Source organism: Haliaeetus leucocephalus, unplaced genomic scaffold (genome assembly GCF_000737465.1).
Source record: "Haliaeetus leucocephalus isolate CR32 unplaced genomic scaffold, Haliaeetus_leucocephalus-4.0 Scaffold173, whole genome shotgun sequence".
Lineage (NCBI taxonomy): Eukaryota > Metazoa > Chordata > Aves > Accipitriformes > Accipitridae > Haliaeetus > Haliaeetus leucocephalus.
The window spans coordinates 9,284,619-9,300,240 of NW_010972609.1; the positions used below are offsets into that span (position 1 = coordinate 9,284,619).

At 39.6% G+C, this 15,622-nt stretch overlaps 1 protein-coding gene across 1 annotated transcript in view; it reads left to right on the forward strand.

Moving 5' to 3' along the window:
- Window positions 1-15,622, forward strand: part of GALNT18 (polypeptide N-acetylgalactosaminyltransferase 18) — a 250,860-nt gene that overhangs the window by 142,937 nt on the left and 92,301 nt on the right. The gene's annotated exons all lie outside the window — the stretch shown is intronic.

Sequence of the window (15,622 nt, forward strand, 5' to 3'; positions counted from 1 at the left end):
TCCCTGATGTAAGACAAAACATATTCCACAAATAGCATTAGTTTTAATTAATGCTATTTGTGCTGCACAGTGTTGTATAGAAGGGCAAGAACTGAATGAGGATGTCTCATGACAACCTCTGGAATGCCTTGTGTCCAAAATGGATTCTTGCCGAGACCATCAAATTATGATCTCTGGGAACACTGTCTCCAGGATGTAGAAAGCTGGAGAACTACTGGACACTGAAGGTTCCCATTCAGCTAGGAATAAATCTTATGGCAGCTTGACTTAGAGCATTAGTCCAATGTTAGAAAAGAGATTTGAGGGAAGCTTTTTCATCAGAAATTGAGCAGAGAGGTTAGGAATTCATAGCTGTTGTTTACCAGCATCTCTAGCAAACTGGAGAGATTGAGAGAGACATGGAAGAAGGCAGTAGGCAGAATCATAGAATCACAGAATGGTTTGGTTGGAAGGGACCGTAAAGACCATCTAGTTCCAACCCCCCTGCCATGGGCAGGGACACCTTCCACTAGACCAGGTTGCTCAAAGCCCCATCCAGCCTGGCCTTGAACACTGCCAGGGATGGGGCATCCACAACCTCTCTGGGCAACCTGTTCCAGTGCCTCATCACCCTCAAAGTAAAGAATTTTTCCTAATATCTAATCTAAATCTACCCTCTTTTAGTTTAAAACTGTCACCCCTTGTCCTATCACTACAGTCCCAGTTAAAGAGTCCCTCCCTGTCTTTCCTGTAGACCCCCTTTAGGTACTGGAAGGCCACTATAACGTCTCCCCAGAGCCGCCTTTTCTCCAGGTTAAACAACCTCAACTCTCTCAGCCTGTTCTCGTAGGGGAGGTGCTCCAGCCTCCTGATGACCTTTGTGGCCCTCCTCTGGACCATCTTGAGCAGGTCTATAATGAAGTTACAGGAAACCTCAGTGGCTTGGTAAAAGAGCATCATCACATGTGGATATAGATGGCATTCCAGGAGAATGACCATATTGATCACAGGAAGAGAAATGTGTCAGGTGAAATAAGAAAATTTGTACTTTAGCTTTATTCTACAAGCCTGAAAAGGTCAGTAGTTATACACTGATACAGCAGTATCACTCAACCCTGAAATGTAGCAGTATTTTATGCAACCGTGACTAAACTTTCACTGATCCACTCTTCTTTTGACTTCACATTTGAAAACTGAATAAGTGTATGCCCCAGTAGGACCTCTGGAAAGAGTTTGGTGGCGGGAAATAGTGGTGGTTCATATCCTTGAAAATACATTGAGCATGTGAAGTACTCTGTGTTTCTCTCTCAGATGGTCCTACAAGAGCCTGGAGTACTCTACAGACCTTCAGGCGTCATGCAGAACTGAGCACTTCAGCAGAAGAGAGATCAGTAAATCCAGTTTAAGGCAGCCAAAATTACCATTTTACTGCACACTGTAGAACTGGATTTTCTGTTGGTTTTGCAGATGTACATTCATAGCCCCTGAGGTGAGGATGGTACAGTAATTGTAGTGTTCAAGCTTCCACCACAAACAGCTCTTTTTAAGTTGTGGTGTGCTGCCTTTCTTAAAACGATGCTGAGATTAAACCAGGCATGGTAGCAAATCTAAAGAACAAGATTAGATACGAGAGCTCTCAGTTGAAAATTATTCTTGAAAATGAGAGGGAAAGAAAGAGGATATTCCTTTATTTTAAGAGTTTTGGGGTTTGTTTTACCTTTTTTTTTCCAATAGGAAGAGCCTTTTTACCCTTTGCTTATGTCAGAACTACACCTTTACCAAATATCTAAAGCTTTTACGTTTTGTTGTTAGTTTAAGGGCTGATCTTAAAAGGCGTTGACTGCCTTCTAGGACTTCCTTTTTCATGAATAGGTTGCAATTTACAGTGTGATGTAGGTTCGTTCTTGTGACATAGAAGAATATTATCCATAAAGTCATACAACTAGTCCAGAGAGTATTACCGCAAAATGAAGGAAATCCAATCCTTCAGTGATGTTAGGTCAATATAGAAGCTTACATATCCCACCTCCTCAAATTAGAAACGGTTCATCGTTAAACAAAAGAGTTGTCTTCCCAAATAGATGTAACTGGAACCTCTGTGGTCCTGTCAGTTCTTATCAGAAGTTGCAGCTCCTTGGAGCTCCTGTCTGAGGGACTGGCCTGCGGAGACTGTAAGGAAGATGAATGCAAAACTATGCCTCAGTCGCTTTCAGAGATAAGTACTTCTGACTGCATGCTCAGCATAGGTTAGCTGTGTCCAATATTTGTTCTTTTTAGCACTCTTTTAATAAGGCATAAAAATTAGGAAGTCGGGGTCTTTTAAAATATCTAAAAAGAAAAACCTCAGGGGAGGTGAGTTAATAAAATGGTCTGTTAAACTAACTTTCATTTTATGGCCCTAAACTAGGAACGCTGAGAGATGACTTAGTTACAGTAAAATGGAAAAAAGAGTCTAATCAGCTTTTCTTATAATGGAAAGTGCCCTAGAAAAATATGCCTGTTGCATCAGAATATATCAAACTGAGTTTAATCAACTGTGGATTACTGCACAATAGCTCAATCAACTTTAGGTCAGGAAGAAAGAAAGTAGAGGAATTATTTAGAATTATTTAGTAGAACTGTAGAAGAAGATGTATGCTCAATGGTTCATTTGACTTCCTGGGATTGGATTATCAAAGTTATCAAAGTAACATGAAAAACAGCAGCATGTGATTTATTTCTCTCACACAGGATCTTATGTACTGAGGCTTAGCCCTGATATATGACAAAACATATTCCACAAATTGCATTAATTTTTATGGTGCTGCACAGCGTTGTATATATCCTTGGTTTTGAGTTCATATAGGGTATTTTCATGAAAAACGCAAAGCTCTCTGGATGGACCTACTGCTCTGGCTGACTTTCCTCTTTTTATTAGAGTAGTAATGGGGGTGATTCATTTAATCCAGAACAATGATCACTTAACTTATACCAGATATAGCCTGAGTTAGCAAATCTGTATGCTGGAGATGGATTTTATTTCAAATAAGTTTCAGTCCACACACAAACTTTTTATCGCAGCAGGTTACTTTGGTTATAAGAGCCAAGTTTTCTGCTGGCTTAACCTCTCCTACCTACCCATCTCCAGTTGAACTAAGTGGATTTCTGATTCTGGCAATTTTTATAGGTTCCTATGAGTGTGAAAACTGCATTTCTGCCTGTGCCATATGTACCCTTTACAGTAGAAATTCCTGTGATTTATATAACTGGATGTGATAGGGGAAAACTGTTTTCTCTGCTTTTGTGTTATATTTTTAAAGTTTGATACCACTTTCCGTATCATGTAGTTACCTGTGTAATCAGTTATCCATTCAGTAGTTTCCTGACTAAAAAAGGCCCATAAAACCATCAGTAAGTATAAAATAAATATGTTCCTATTTTTTAAGGGATTCTTTTAGAAATGGAAGGGAATTCTTTGTGAGTTTTGGATAATTTGCTCAAAGATATTGTTGAAATTGAGGGGTAAACTCTACCTTCATTCTCCTATTAACAGCAGAACCCTTTCTGATATAAGCTTCAGCCCAAGGGCTCAGTAGCATCCCAAAAGGGGCCTGACTAGTGACAGCTGAGAAATACACAAATTACATAGAATAAATAGCCAGTTTTGAAGGGAGTATTGAACAGATTCTTGGCCTGGCACTTCATTTCGAAGAACTCCACTATAGGTACTGTACATTAATCTGAGAGTACCTGTGTAGCTGTCTAATAGTTCTGTGTTTCTTTGGTAGTATGAGGCACCATCTATGCTCTGTCTGGGAATTTTTTGGAAAAATTTAGTCTGATTTCTCTGTAAATATTCTGCAACGTGTACTTCGATACAATTCTGATTCCAACTGTTCATCTCCCGCAGGAGGCAAAAATTTACATTGTTTCTGTGGGTCAGCTGCCTAGTGAGTGAAGTAAGTGTACAGGAGTATGCAGGACATGCCTGCAGAGCAGGAGGACCACAATTGTTAGGGGATGGATCTACACTGCGCACACTGCTTGGAATAGGTGAGCCTTCCCAGGGCAGGGAGGAGTGATGACAGATAGCTGTTGTGGCCCTGCAGGATATTCCTTCCTTTCTCCCTAGGAAATAAATGTCTCTCTAACATGTGCCAAGTCACAGTTCCACTGAAGAAGGCTTGAGAAATTATACTGCTTGCTCAGGTCTGTCCCTGGAGTCAGTTTCCAGGCTCCTCAATGTGTTTATTTGGCATTTCTGTCAGTAAACTCATTTGCTATTGTGCTGTTCCTGGCACAGATGCAAAAATGGGAACAAGTCTTCTCAAGACAGTCTCACTTAAAATTTAGTGCCCTTTTGAAAAGTGTCTAACCCTTTTAACTGTCCTGGATTGCTTGTCAGGGACTGAACACTGTGTCACCCTAATCATAAAGCCTAATTGGTCACAGCCAATAGTGTGTATTTATAATAGATTGTAAGCCTGATTTAGTTGTGTGATTGTCGTGGTTTAACCCCAGCCAGCAACTAAGCACCACGCAGCCACTCACTCACTGCCCCCCCATCCAGTGGGATGGGGGAGAAAATCAGGAAAAGAAGTAAAACTCCTGGGTTGAGATAAGAACGGTTTAATAGAACAGAAAAGAAGAAACTAATAATGATAATGATAACACTAATAAAATGCCAACAGTAGTAATAAAAGGATTGGAATGTACAAATGATGCGCAGGGCAATTGCTCACCACCCGCCGAACGACCCCCAGCCAGTCCCTGAGCCGCAAAAACCTGCCCCCCGCTTCCCAGTTCCTAAACTAGATGGGACGTCACATGGTATGGAATACACTGTTGGCCAGTTTGGGTCAGGTGCCCTGGCTGGGCATGAGAAGCTGAAAAATCCTTGACTCTAGTCTAAACACTACTGAGCAACAACTGAAAACATCAGTGTTATCAACATTCTTCACATACTGAACTCAAAACATAGCACTGTACCAGCTACTAGGAAGACAGTTAACTCTATCCCAGCTGAAACCAGGACAGTGATTTATATTGTTTTGTGAGATATCACATGGGAACAGTGAGGTACTCTTTGGTTAAGGTGCTGCTAAGCAGTTAGACTCATAATGGATCCCGTCTTCCTTAATGCCATTACATTCAATGAAAATATTTACACCATACGGTACCGTAAGTCATAAATAGGAGCATCAGTGTCTTGGCTTTCATAAACACAGTGCTAGTTTACCTCTGATTTGGTATACACATGGGAAAAAAAAATAAATCCAAGGGACTGTAAGTACTGTGACAACTGCAGGTTCTGTGACAACTGCCTGCAATATTTATTAGACAAGCTACAGATTCTTGCCACCCTGTTCCTTTTAACATAATTGAGGATAATTGAAATAACTGAATTATTTTTTATCTGAAAGGGAAATCAATACAAATCACAAAACAGCTGTAGACATTTTGTCTGAGATTGTAGATCAGTTTCCTTCTTAGTCACCTGATTTTAGTAGATTTTGATTTTTTTTATGGGCTGTAAAATACCTTTCCCTGAATCAGTTATGTCCATGGTGTGATTTGATGTATGTGGTTTTTTTCTGGTTTAACTTTTAAGTCTTAAATGATTCTTTGTTTTCTCCTTTTGTTGAAATTGACAGCTTTATATCTTAACACTTTCCCTGTGTTTCTCCTGCAGTTCAGTATTTGAAGTGTTTTTTGTCGAACTAGTTCTTTGCTTTTTTTTGTTGTGTTCAAGTGATCTGGCAGTGAGCGAATTTGGACAGTTTTTCCGTGTTCCATATAAAAGCTGTTTCTTAAATGTTACTGATGACTGTGTAGTGTTTAGAGCCAGCTATCCGTCTTGCCAAATTGTTAAAGCTATCATCCCCCACAGGCTGCTGGTGTGACTATTCAGTATTGCTCGTGGGAGGATACTGCATTTTCCAGTGAACTTCTGTTCCAAAAAAGATATTCCAGCTTGGCGATGAGAGATATTGCTATCTGTCATTCCATTTCCCCCATCGAAGGGTGATCCTGAAATACCAACTCTAAAAGCAAAGTTGCTAGAATGAATTTTCTGTCTGAAATATGTTAATTTTTATGAATGTTCAAAAGGACTTGTTACTCAAGATTTCTTCTCAGTCTTCAGATTTATGAAGAAAAAATATTCTTGTCGGCAGAGAGTTGCGGAAAGAGTTTTAGATCTTTTATTGCAGTTTTTTTGTTTTATGGCTTACGGTTCTTGTAAGTAGTTAGTCTAAAGCAAGTTATTTTTATGGTTTCAAACACACAAATATCTAGGTTTAGTCACCATAGGCTTGGGGTATTGTGATTTTTAACTGTGCCAGACAACAAACTAGTCTGTACTGTTAACATACTTGTCTTTTCTGTATGCTTCATTTCATCCATCTATAAAAAGCATGGGGCAATATTTGCCGAGTAAACCTAAAAAGAGATGAGGCAAGCTTCTGTCAGGATTAATTGAAGCATGATTCCCTCTGTGTTGGGGCAAGAAGAAGGACCAGACAATCTCTCAAAAGTCTGTTCAGTGCTTCAGTCTTTGATTATCTATTTGTCAAACTATTTTTGGTCTTTAAATGGAAGAGCTCTAAGGTGCAGTTTATAAACACTCAGTGATTAGTCAGCATGTGGATTTTCAGGGCACATTCTAAGAAACCTGTTATAGATTCTGAGTGTCATAAAAATATCTTGGGAGCTGTTCTTCCTGTTGAAGGGAAGGTGGAAAACTTGCAACCAGTAGTAGAAAGTCCTCTCTGTATTTGGTAGATTTATTTTTATTCTACTATAAATAATTTCTGACCTCAAATTTTGTGAGGCTTAGGCAAATATGGAAAAATTAGATCCTCTGAAAGCCTTTAACAGTCCTGTGAATGCTCCTGTGCCAATAGGCAGAACCAGAGATATCTTTAGTATCTCTCATGTTGTAATATTCAAAGTCATTGGTAAGTATTGACTGTGTCCACACTACCAAATTTTCTGAGACGTGCTTTTGAACAGAGATTGCTGTATATGAAAGAAAAACAATCAGTCAGGCTCTGCAATCCATTTGAATTCTGTATGGAGAATATATGTTAAAAGGTTCACAGCTTGTTCTTTGTGTAACAGCCTATGGTGCAGTAAGATCACCGTCTGCAAACAAGTAATTGCAAGGCTCAATTTCTTTAGCAAACTGTTGCTGTTGGAAGACTCGTGACAGAACAAATTCATCTTGTTTTGTATTTATTAACTGATGTATATAGTTTTAAAGTGGAAGGGGTTTATAATTTTACTTAGCTACTGATATGCAGAGTTTCATAAACATTAGTGAAACAGACTCACTTGCATTATCTCACTACTGGTGAACCCGTTCATTCAGCTGAATGCTATAGTGGTTAGTCTCTGTGCAGATCTATGAAAATCAGAAAACTTCTCTTCAATCACCTGACCATGGGCTTAGGAGTCAAGCTTCAGATACCTGTTTCTAAAACCTTGACCCTACAGCTTCAGAAACATGCACTTAGTTTCTTGGCAAGGTTTTACTTTGTGTCTGAAATTTGAAAATATATTATTATTAAAATCAGGTTTGGTGACTTTATGACTGGATGTTGCAAGCTCATGGAAGTGTTCAAGGGCTAAATCATAGGCATCCCAATTCCTGTATTGCTCTCAGACCATCTATCCAATGTTGTTATTTGTTCTATGGCTGCTTGTTTATTTTATCAGAACATAGGTGTGCATCAAAAGAAATTAATGCATTCTCTCCAAGGCAGCTGTGAATTCTTATCACAGAGTCACAGGATGGCTGAGGTAGGAAGTGACCTCTGAAGATCATCTAGTCCCACCCCTCTGTTCAGAGCTGGGTCAGCTAGAGCAAGTTGCCCAAGACCATGTCCAGTTAGGTTTTCAAAATCTCCAACATCAGTAATATCTTTGTAACACTAGTAAAAAAGATTTAAAGTGACTGGAAATTTAAGCCAGAAATACAAAAAAATTTGGCTGCGTTTTTGCATGTGGACATAATCTCTTTTGATCTATGAGCCCAGCTGAGCCTCACTGTGACTGTATTTGCTTAATTCAGACACTGGATAGTTCTTACCAAAGCTGCTCTTGTCATCTGAATTCACAGAAGTATTTCTGATGGCTAGATGCTAAGCAGTTGTAAAAGTGCCTTCCCTTCAACAATTAAAAAGATAGAGCTTCAGAGCTACATCTCATGACTAAAATGTTGTTGTTATTAAAAATACAGATTCAAAGAGAATGGTTACTAGTGTTTTAAGAATGGCATTTTGGCATGAAAAATTAAAATGATACTGCACTTGTCAAAGAAATGGACCTGAGATAGCTGTGCATGAACCAGCTCAGGTGGTTTTGTACTACGCTTCAGGGTCTGGGTAAGTAAAGTCAGCCCGAAGAGTGTGTCTAGCCACAGGCACAAATGCTGTCACTCCTTGCCTGGACAGCTGTAGTGTGAGAGATAGAGGCGGCATCTAAGGGAACTAGCGCTAATTCAGAGCACTGCAGTATGTTTCTTCAGCCACAGTTATGTTATACTGTACATAGCAGCCCATCCCATGCTCTGCATGAGCTTCTTTTAACAATTTGAAGTGGATCTAAGGTCTCAGCCTTTATCCGTAAGGCGTGCTGCATGGCCTGGGGCCGGGATAGCTAAATATTTGTTCGGCATTCCAGTCGGAAGACTGTAGCTGACGGGTCATTTCCTCTGGCATTACAGAGCGCTCTGCCAGAGCTCTCACACAAGTCTGGCTGGAGTACAGTCTTCCAAGGGAAATGCAGTCAAAACCTGTAGGGTGGACTTCCCTGTGAACTGCTGCTATTACAAATGTTACTGTTCTCTTCTACTGGAAAGACCATTTCTTTGTCATTGCCATCTTAAACATCTACAAACTCTCCTCCCAATCCTGTACTGTAGGCTCAGTCTTGCAAGTAAATCAGTCAAGCTGCTCCCAGCCCTGGAGGCGGTACATCTGCACAACGCTCCGTATGCAGACATAGCAATTCCTTAGTGCTAGCTCAGGTGGCTGTGTGTGCTGTGAACTGCACAGTATAGCTGTGTCCTTGGATGCCATGGTGCCCTGTCCTTATAGGACAGAGTCTTCACTCGCTGAATGGTAAATCCCAATCATGTATACTTGATAATACTACGCTAGTGGATATTTTAGGCTTTCAAACAGAGAGGTTTTAATGGTGATTGGTCATGTAGTAGTGAAATATGAAGTGTTTATGAAGAGTAAGAAATGACTGGATTTTAGTGAAGAGAATAGTGAAGAACCTTTAAGAGGTATGCCTTGGTACTGCTGCTGATTTTGTTCAGTACAGTGTCAGTCAAACCAAAGGGATCAATGAGTTCCAAAACCAAAGTAGCAGAAGGGTGGAGAAAAATAAGGTATTGTTTGATAAGTATAGATGTTGCGTGTGGATACAGATGAGGAAAGAGAGACATAGGTCATCTCACTTCTAAATTTTATGTATGTTTGATGCCAGCTAATTTCAGAGGTATTTGTGATGCTAGTATATATCAGATACCAGGTCCATTTCACATCATTAGGGAAGGATAGTCTTGATGAGAGCAAAAGGACAGGGAGGACTAGTTCATTAGGGAATGGTCACATGGAAGCAGTGGTGGCATCAGTTAGTATTGGAAGGATACACAAAACAGTTTTGGTTTGAGATGAAGAGCAAAAGTTTATGTCAGTGGAGTATTTCAGAACCTGCCAGCTATGTTTGAGGTGGCTGATCATAAGGTAGCAACAGCTTGTTTCCAGACTGTAGCCAGCCTGCTTGTGTGGTTTCTGACATGCACCGATACCTTTCCAGAAGTGGTGTTGCATGACTGTCTTCCCCAGGTATGTGCTTTCCCAATGCTTATCTTGACATCCCTTTGTGTAAGAGTTGTATGTAGCTGGGGATAACTTGTACCAAGGTCCCTAATTAATGGCTTTAGATTCAACTGTAAAGAAAATCCTCTGATTAGAAGAGAATTGCCACTCCCTCTCTTTGTTAAGATATGACTGATAGGTTCTTTGTTTATCTACCTGAAGGGATTAAACAAAGCATGTACAAGAAAAACAAATCTTTATTAGGATGTGATACAAAAAACCTTTTCTGAAGCACGGTTGCCGCACAGCAATTTTAATTAGTTTTCACAAATGCTTCCAATTAACACCCACAGTGTTTACTTTTTTGCTACAGAGAAGATTCTCTCACATAGCAAATAAAAAAAGGAACTCTGACATAAGTTTTCACAGGCAGCTTAGCAAAAAGACTGAGAGTAACTTGCGAGTTGGTGGTCTTCTTGCATTTCAGAAGGTTATTTGCTTTTGCTGTGGAGTAGGTTTGGGGGTTTTTGTTCTTCTGGATGGTCTAACAGAGACAAAAAAATATCTGCCATGTTTTTCAAAGAGATGCTATGAAACCTACTAGTTCTCTGTGTTTTGTTTTCATCACCCTGATCTGTCTGTGGTGAAAGACAGGAACATTGACAAGTCTCCGGTTCATAGTATTTGAACTGTGACCACTTCTTGTTTACCACTTCAAGCATTTTGTCTTCCTCCGTTTATGGCATTTACTGGAGTTTCTTATTTTCCTGGTTTGACTTCCCTAATTGGAACTGCAGCATGTGGTTCAGGTTCTTCACGTGAGCTGCAAATGTAGCTCTGGTAGCAAACCCTGCCAGTTCCTTTGACAACAGCTTTGCAAATAGCTCTTCTGAGGAGTGTGTAAACTTCTTTGGTGGAAATACTGTGCAGAATGCAAGCGGTCAAGGGCTGTATAAAGCTGTGCCACTTTGCTATCCAAAGGCAAAGATTTGCATGGTGATAAATTTGGTGTAATCACACCCTAACTTTAGTAAGCAGATGTGTTATTGTATAAACATTTTTGGTGCTTTGTAGATTGAAGTAGCAGCTAGCCAGTGCTAGTAGGGCAGTGAGCATCAAAGCAGCATCTCCTTTGGTTTGGTCAGATGAAATGTAACCTGCTGGTTCAGGTCATGGATGAGGTGACAGTCTTGGGATCAAGGTGGAGTCCAAAATGTCCGTGTTATTTTGATCTATCTTGCCTTCTCCCAGTGTGGCAGGGTGGCTATAACTGTAATCTCCAGTTTTGATGGCAGAGAGTGAGAACTTGGGAACATGCATCAGGCTGGCTGGCTGTGTGAAGTTCATATACTTTTATTGGTCTGACTCACAAAACATCACAGAAGTTTTACCTTAACTTGCATTTGTTTAGGCTACTTAACTCTTTCCAACATGGGCAGCACAGCTATGTTTGCTATGTAGAGTACAATTTACACATTTGTAGCTTCTCGTATTAGGGCAAATTTAGAAAGGGGAGTGATGTGAGGCCTTTGAAGATAGAAGAGTCATGTGCCTCAAGGAGCTTTTTGCTGTGCAGCTTTCTGAGACACCCATGTCTGAGGCTTTTTGAGCTTTGGAAAGATCACCAAAATTTCTATGGAATAAATGCTGCTTAGGATTTTAAAGATTTGGATATTAGTTATAACTCTGAGTTTACTACCTTCTGGAGCAATCTCCTCCTGCGAGGTAATAATAACACTGTAGCTGTATAATAACCCTCTGAGGTTAACTAAGATGAATGCCATATAGGAAAATGAGATCATTACCCGGTCTGAAGTTGTCAAGTGGTCTTCAATACAACATATTGCAATATGCAGACAAGGTAGAAATTTAATGCTCATAGTTGGAGAGAATTTAATCATGGAATTTCATTATGAAATTTAGCTGTGCAAGAAGCATTCTTTTGAAGATGCTAAAAGGTTTCAATCTGAGAAGTCAGACAGTAACTATTCTGAAAAATGTGGATATACTGCAAATCAAATTGCAAATCATTGCAAATCAAAATCCAGTTCAAGGAAATTAGCCTGTATCTGTGCAAAATCATTATTCACAATGAAAGGTTGAACGGTATACTGGAAGAATTGGATAGGAGGTGATAGTTTCAAGCCTTTGAATCTCTATAATAAATGGAGTCTGGTAAGTTTATGGTGCTACAGGCCACATCATGGCTAGCTAAGTGAGATATAGACAGTACTTAATGCTAACAGTCCATCGTAAAAAGATCTCCTGGAAAAGACCTTAAAATTCCCAAGCAATATTTTATATAAATGTCAAGAATCAGAAGTACAATGTGTATAAGAAATAATAATGTCAGTAAAAATTATGCTGGGAGCTCTTCATGAAGTCATTTAAATTTGCTGCATTTATTGAGAAGATGAAGCTCTCTGAAAAAATGTGGTAGGGGAGGGCCTGGATACAAATGCCTGTGTGCATAGTTTTCCACATGAACGATAAGTCTGACACATCCAGAGTTTTACTTACTGGGCAGTGGCTGATGAGTCCTGAGAGTCTCTGCTTTGACCCAGGTGTTAAAGCATTGCTTTAGAAGATAAATTTTGAAGTAAAGAGCTAAAATTAAATGACAAAAAATAATGAGAAAGGAAACAAACTAAAATTAATGTAATCTTTACCAGAACACAAACATTGAACAAACCCGTTGTAAAATCTCTAAATATTATTAAGAGAAACTGCAATTCCAGAATATTCTTCTGGATTCTTGTTTGCCTAATACTCAATGAAAAAAATGTAAGTTAGAAGCTATTTAAATGTTTTTGTTAAATTTAGGCATTGCCCTCACCTATGCAAATTTTCTTTAGTAGGATGTCCCAAGATCTAAACTTCAGTGCCCAGTTAGTGCTTTTGATTTCAGTCCATTTTCTGGGACTGTTACCCATAGCACCTCCCGAGCTGCTGTGCTCGGCAGCGTCAGGTGTTGATGCGTGACTGCTTCAGAGAGAGGACTGCTACCTGCTGAACCCCGGGCAGCAGCTCCAGAAGTGCCGCACGTTTCCTTCTGGGTTTCTTGGCCAGCGCCAGCCAGCTCTGCTTTTGCTGACAAGATGGGAACTTGGAACTGGTAGCCCAGCCGGCTTCCTGTAGTCTGGAGCAGGGACTGTCCCTCCCTGGTAGTTCCAGCCATCTGCGGTGTAAAGCAGAAACCTGGAGCAGCCCAGTCACCTGAGCCTCCAGCTGCTCACTCGGTTGTAATTCCAGGAGGGAGTGCTGGAGTCGATGGGATTCTGTCCTGTCTCAGCACTGTGAAAAGCCACTTTCACTGCTTATAATGTCAAAAAATATTGGCACTACTGCCAGTTATTTCTGGGGAGCAGGAAAGGCAAGGCTGGTGTGTGTTCTTCTATGTGCGTGTTTTATGCAAGCGAGGCTTCCACCCTGCTGGGAGGCATACTAATAGCCAGATTAACATACTTTAGTTTTAAAATAACATACTCCCAATTAAGCAGGATTTAACCAAATCTTTCCCAGACTGCAGTAGGTTGCTGGTAACAATGCTGTTCCTGTGTTGTGAATTGAAAAGGTAGTATGAATTTTACTTTCAAGTTACTGCCTGGGTTATTTTTAATGTCTTGCATATTTTCCAGAAAACACAAGGGTTGCTGCTACTGTCCCTCGCATGTTTCTGATGCAAAAAGGCAGGACATGAACAACAATTGTAATATAACAATTAAACCGCAAACATTTTTTAAAACTAACGGATAGATTGTGATTAGGTGCTTACGGAGAAATTTTCCATAATAGCTGATGAAAGGCTTGGAATAATTTGTTGCATGCTGATATATTTCATCTAAAGATACAAATTGTATGCTATTGTGTTCTCTTAAAACTTGGACTCTGGGATTTTTAGGAAGCAGTGGATGATACACTATTATAATAAGCAGTCCTTTACTTGGAGATCATATATGCCGCATTTAGAGGTTTTCCACAGCTGCCAAATGGCGTGGTCCCAGAACTGTGTTACAACTAAGGAGTAATCAAATATGCTGGGAAAGAAGCAGGTCAGAATTTGTTGCTTTAATTTGAAAATGTACATAGTTGATTCTTCAAAAAAACCAGTTTCTATCTTTAGATAGAAACAAATCCTGCAGCTCTGATGGTATTCAAACCAAATCATTTCTGATTTGAATGGGTGCTTTACAGGAGTAAGAACTATTTGGATTTTGTCCATATTTTTTGGAAGTTTCTAAAAGGAGAAATTGTAACTTCCAAGTTATTAAAACGATGTGAATTAAAACCCATGACTTAAATAGCGCAGTAGATACCTACCAGATTGTCCCAAAGAACTTGGCAGTGGTCTGTGAGGTGACATTCCTCCTAGGACTGTAGTGGAAGTGCACGCTGCTTGCTTGGTAGGTGATGGGATAGGTCCTGCTCCTTCTTTTTATGCCAGATTAGCAGACTCTGGTGGATGTGCAATTTAATACGTTGTATTCAGCAGAATTTTTCAAGACTATATGGTATAATACGAGGGCATGTGAGAGACAGCTTTTACAAGGGCTAATTATAACTCGCACTTGCTACGACATGGTGCATTCAGGGCCTGGACGTGTAACATTTTTTTCTGAAAAGTTCTCATTGGCTTCAGTGATATCAGTATTTCACCCTGTGAAATTTTTACTTGCAAGTGGTATTATCCAATCTATTCTTGTTTGCATTGCCAGCAACATATTAGCCATTAGAATAATGAACAAATATTGCTCATATTGGTATAATTTGCTTTTTTTTTTCCCCTTCTGCCTGTTGACAGGAACATCTTGTGTGAATGCAGCTCTGCTGATGTAAAAACAAGTCCTTTTTGTGAACTAATCCCATCTGTTGAAAAGAGCCCTCCTGCCCAGGCAGGCTGTCTTTTTCCTTGGTGTACTTGGTGCTGTATTGCTATTGCTGTGGTGAATTGCATTCTTCTGCAAGCAGCAGTCCACCTTTGAAAGGAGAAGATAATAGTAGGTCACACACAACATGATCACAGGTAGTCAAGAAATCAGTCTTTCTGACCTGGAGTATGGATGGAACATTTTGCATCTGATGTGTAAGAGTTGTCTGGTAGAATAAGAGTCATTCATTCAAAAAAAGAGCTGGTAACTCTACATTTGGACGTGGTTAAAAAAAATGCACCACAGAAGGTGGTTGATTTTCGGTTTGTTTTTTTTTTCCTTAACTGCACTTTGATTTGTAGAAATAGTGTTATTGCTGTCCTGACCCTCAAGGATGTTGTCACAGTATCATCAGGTTTGGTGCATGCTGCCTACTGTTTTGCTCCCAAGGAAGTAATTCTCTGCATTGAGTACAAAGTTGGATTATAATTTCTGATACAAAGTAAGTTTTTCATAAAAAACAATGTGGCATGCAAGGCTAAGTCCTATTTATTAAAATCTATCTTTTAATCTCTCTGGCATTCTTTTAAATAACTCTTTAATAGTGAATGTTACTTAATATTGTTTAGTTGGACCTGCTTTGAGTCAAGGCTTGGATTGCAGAGGTCCCTTCCAACCAGAAGTATTCTGTGATTACTTTCTGTTTCTTCTTCCTTTTATAGTCCTGTTCCCAACTTCCTTGCTGTTAGAGGGAGATGTGATCCAGAGAGGAATGTAAGCAGCTCTGTTCCATACATTTCTAACTGCATATTTGCATATTCCATTTTTAATGCAATTTATGTGACTGATTTCCTCTGAATCCACTCCAGAAATAAAGGAGTTACACTTGAACTATTGTGTTTTAATTGGCAGTTTCCTTTTCCTTATGAATCTGTTATCATAATGTGAACTGCCACACTGTTT